The sequence below is a fragment of the Glycine max genome, chromosome 16 (assembly GCF_000004515.6).
Source record: "Glycine max cultivar Williams 82 chromosome 16, Glycine_max_v4.0, whole genome shotgun sequence".
NCBI classification, from domain to species: domain Eukaryota; kingdom Viridiplantae; phylum Streptophyta; class Magnoliopsida; order Fabales; family Fabaceae; genus Glycine; species Glycine max.
In genome coordinates, this window is record NC_038252.2 from 11,539,884 (window position 1) to 11,545,212 (window position 5,329).

At 34.6% G+C, this 5,329-nt stretch overlaps 1 pseudogene; it reads right to left on the reverse strand.

Annotated features, from left to right (window-relative positions):
* Positions 1–3,192: 3,192 nt before the first annotated feature.
* Positions 3,193–4,887, reverse strand: LOC100781626 (CENP-B homolog protein 2-like; annotated as a pseudogene).
* Between the last annotated feature and the right edge of the window lie 442 nt (positions 4,888–5,329).

Genomic DNA, 5,329 nt, shown 5'->3' on the forward strand with positions numbered 1-5,329 from the left:
GGCAACTTTTGAGAAGGAGGAATTTTTTAAGCTCATTCATGAACAAGTTCTACTAATTTTAGCTTAGAACCAAAGAATTTAGTGCCTCAAGAAACAATAGAAAGAGTTGAATATGAAACTGGTAAAGTCGAAAGACGAAGACATCAAGGTGTCGTTAGAGCCTTCAGGAACTAGCTTGACCAACTACCAATCAAGATATATCATCGGTAACATTCTAATCCCTTCCATGGCATGCAAACAAACTTTTGTTGCTAAAATAGGCAACATATGTCTACTACTTGTTTTCAACCAACCTCTTCTTGAACATATGTTATTTCAACATTTCGAACAACTCCTATTAATGGAGCAATATGAAGGATTAACTGATCTTAAAAATAACTTTTTTTTAAGATTGATTTCCATACAAGCGATCTAAAAAACCTAGATTGGTTTTAAAAACACAGCTTTTAGATCAATTTTGTCTCATGACTTATGTAAAAGGTTTACTTTTTACATCAGTTGTTATATTAATCGATCCAAAAAGTTTGTTTTCTAGATCAATTTTTGTGTCATCTAATGTAAAATGATAACTTTTTACATCGGTTATAGTCATAACCAATCTTAAAAGTATTGTTGTTTAAATTCTCCCTATAAACAATCACCACAACATAGCAAAAGTTGATCACAAGTTATAATATATTTTCTTAACAATAAAAGAATCAAATAATGCATTCTAAAAAATATATTCTAAACATGTCCTACTCATTAAACCTTACATAATATAAACAACACAAATAAATTCATCACAACCTTATACATCTTAACTACCGCATTTTTTAAAAATGATTCCTCTGCAACTGCTGTAAAAAGGTTGATTTAAATTTTGTTTTCTGCACTGGTGACTTTGATGTGTTTGAATCAATGTTGATGTATAGAGGAGCCACAAATCCTCTTTTAACCCTTAAGAAAACCACCTTAAGGTGGTGCTAATCCCTTTCTTTGACTTGATAAACTCTTGGAAGGAGTCATATGAAGTAAAAATTCACAAATCATTGCTCAAGGGAAAACACCTAACTAATTAAAGACATACAAAAGCCACACTAATGGTTATCCATCAAAGGTGGAATGAAACCCCTTAAGGGAATACCTCTACAAATTCAACCAAGAAGCCTTACAAGTTCAGCAGTTAACACCAAGAGTTAAACTCCACCTTGTTAAAGATGGATTACTTTTAGGTGCTCTCTTCTATCTACACCTTTCTCTCTATGCAAAAATTAGGAGGTTTGGAAGAATTTTTGGCCAAATACATAGAATAAGTGATGAAGGCAAGACAATAAAAGAATGGTCTGACAAATAAGCTATCGTAACCAATTTGAATCCAAGGAACACTCATATTGACTATCCAAATTGTTGAGTTGAGTATAGCACCCTCACAGGTATTACTATAACAAAGGGAAAAAGTGTGCAGAGCATTGAGGGGCCTTGGCCTTGTTAGTTATAATTCAGTTAGTTAGTTAGTTAGTTGTGAGTGGTTTGTAATTGTTAGAAACTCACCTATATAAGGGAGTCATTGCCTATACAACAATTGTATGTGAGAGAAGCAATAACAAAATTTCATTTCCTATCAATTTCTCTCTCCCCCTCTCCATGTGTTTATGCATATTCTCTCATCCTTGAATCTATGAGTGTGAATGTTCCAACAAATTGGTATTTAGAGTTGTGTTCGTTCTTGGAGTTAGACGCTTCCACACACGAAGATGGCATCTTCCATTGGAAATGTCTCAACTTCTCTACATGTTCTTAGTGGCAAGAATTATGATAGGTGGTGTGTCCAAATGAGAGCAACTTTTATTTTCAAGATGTTATAGAAATTGTCAAAGATGTTCAAGAACTTGGAGTGAATCCCATAGAGGCACAAAGGGTAACTTATCAAGAAGCAAACAAGAAGGATGGCAAGGCATTGTTCATCACTCATTAGAGTTTATATGTAAATATTTTAAAGAAAATTATGGTCGTTAATATTGCAAAGAAGGCATGGGACATTCTAGCTAAGTCCTATGATGGTGCTAAAAATTAAAGAAGGTGAAGTTTCAGACCCAACAAAGTTAGTATGAAATTTTGCAGATGAAGGATCAAGAAAGTGTGACTGATTATTTTACTCGAATATTGATCCTTACAAATCAAATGAAGAGTTATAGTGAGAAGCTAAAAGATGTGATGGTCATCGACAAGATTCTAAGAACCTTGAAGGGATGAAGGTGGGAGAGCTACAACGAATACTTGAAGCACGAGAGTTGAGGCTCAATGAAAGAAACTCATTGAGATCTTCTGATCAAGCCGTGCAAGCTTAGATACACAAAAGAAATTCCAATGATGGTAGCAAGAACAAAAAAGGAAATTGAAAATGGAAGAACAAAGGGAAGAATTCTAGTGAATGATCAAGCAATTATTCGAATCATAACTAGAATAAAGAAAAACAACAAAAGGAATGGTGGAAGCAATAAGGGTGCCAAGAAGAAATTCAACAATAAAGGGATCCAATGCTATAACTATAAAAAATAGGGTCATTTTGCTAACAAGTGATGGGGTAAGAAAGTGCCAAGAAAGGAGGATGAAGCTCAAATGGCACAAGATGAGTGTTATAGTTCTAACGATGTATTGTTGATGGCAACTACCAATTCAAAAGACTAAAATTTTGATCTTTGGTATTTGGACATAAGATGCTCCAATCACATGACTGGCCATAGAGAGTGGTTCACGAGTCTTGATGAAAAGGTGAAGAGCAAGATAAAATTTATCGACAATAGCAAAGTGATGATCAAGAGAAGAGATGATCATCAATCCTTCATAAGTGATGTGCTATATGTTCCCAGTATGAAGAATAATCTTCTCAGCCTTGGCCAACTATTGGAGAAAGGCTACTCAATGAATATGGAGCATAGCCAATTGAAGGTGTTTGACATCAAAGGAAGACTAATCCTAAAGGCTCATTTGTCCAAGAATAGAAACTTCAAGATTAGGATTCAGATTATGGAGCACCATTGCCTAGCCACTGATTTCAATGATGAGAGTTGGGTGTGGCATCATAGATTTGGCCATTTGAATTTCAGAAGTTTGAATCTACAGTAGAAACTCTTTAAATTAATACTCGGTAAATTAATAAACTCTCTAAAATAATAAATTTGTCCGGCTGCGACTTGGGCCAATGTAAAAAATTGAAAAACTCGATAAAATAATAAGATAATAATTTTTCGTGAGATCCCTTTATAATTTTTGGTCCCAAGAAAATCATAAATTAATAATTCATAGAAACTGAAAAAAAATATTACACTCTATTGAAATATGATTTAATAGTTGTTTGTTTTCCTTTAAAGTTCAAGTCTATTTGGAGCTCATCTCTAACTTTTCTTACTGCATCCAATAGCTCAGGTGTTGTATTTTTGTATTGTATCATAAAGTTGTGAAGAGTGTTTGACGCCATAAGTGCTTCCTTTCGCGTAACAGGCTCCAAAGACATCGTATCATCTTCGTCGTCATCCTCTGCATTGTTCTCAATGATAGTACCCATAATATCTTCTAAACTCTGAACCTCCGAACATGCTTCATTTTCACCTGGGTAGTTCATTAGATTGTTGATATCCATCTTATTATGATAGCCACATTGATTGATCATAGTCTCGAGGTCTTGAGTTTCTTCATCAAAAGTGGATTCATCCAAATTTCTTGCAACATCACTAGCTGAACGAATTTTACAGTGTCGAAAGCAATTCGCTATTGTTTCTTTTCGAACATCTATCATCCAAGCTAGGATTGCCAAATTGATAGCATCAAGGACATTTATCTTCCTTGGATCAGATTGTCCCACCTCATAACCTTCCAATATTTTGCGGTAAAACCTTCTACAGTAATGCATCTTGAAAGCTCTTATTATCCCAGCATCGCAAGGTTGAATCTTTGATGTCATGTTGGGTGGCAAGAAGAACAACTCAACGTTTCTTAGCCCTTCAATATTTCTTCGATGTGCTGGACAATTATCCACCACAAGTAGAACTCTTCTACCATGCATCATTTGGTCAAATGAACGAACATATTCATCAAAAAGCACACTAGTCATCCATTCTTTTTTGTTAGCTCGATACTGACAATCCAAGCTATTCATGTTGACATTTTTGAAGCAACGAGGCTTTGCATATTTCCCAATAATCCATAGAGGGATTTTTTCAGAGCCATCTTCATTGCAACAAATAACTACCGTCAGCCTTTCTTTATCTTGTTTTCTTCCTTCAAGTTGTTTTGTTGCCAGTGAATGATCAGCTTGTAGCCTATAAAACAACCCAGTTTCATCAATATTGAAAACATCTTTCATAGGGAACTGATCAATTTTCTCCCGAATTGATACCAATTTCTACTCCATGTCTTGTACATCAACAGATCCACTCTCGCCAAAACGATGAAATGACTTTATGCCATGTCGGTGCTTGAATTTCCCAAGCCATCCTATAGAGAAGTTAAAATCTGAATCATCATGAGGATACACGAGTTTCATTGTATCTCTTGCCTTTTGCAAAATTAATTCTCTTGTGATATTCACATGTTCTTGATGCTGGAGAAACCACTCATAAACAACCTTCTCCATGCCAGGATATTTTATTGGTTTATGTCTTTTGATCTCTGCTCTTCCCTTTTCTATTTCAGCAGAGAGATAGTCATCTGACCGCTTAAGTGTGTTTGATATTGTTCCTTGACTAACTTTCAACTCAAATTTTCCCTCAAGCCATCTCTGCAAGTCTTTTTGTGTGCTTGCAGGATTATCTCTCTTGTACTCACACAACTCCTTACGTATTTGATCTAACATAGTTGATTTTGCAACACCTTTTAGATGAGAAGCCATCTTGTGAGATATGGTTTGAATACTCTGACACATTCATGTAATTTATATATGTCAAACTTGCTTAAGAATACATTGAACACATTTGTTCCTCTTGTTTACATTTGTTCCAATGCATATGAACACAGTAGTTACTAATTTACGTTGAGTCCCAAGGTTCGCTGCAACGTAATTCTAAGAGGCATAGACTAATTTGCCTTTTTGTTTGGTATGTACAGTATAATTACTTAAAAAATCTTTAAATTAATAATTATTAATTTATCGATAAATTAATAACTCTCTAAATTAATAAATTTCTCCGGTCCTGACATTATTAATTTATAGTTTTAATTGTATTAACAAACAAGAGTATTGTGGATGGTATACCTCCAATTGGAATGCCAAAACAAGTATGTGTTGAATCACTACAAGAAAAGGTATTTTTGACGGCAGAAATCCGTTGGTAACCCCGAAAATCCATCG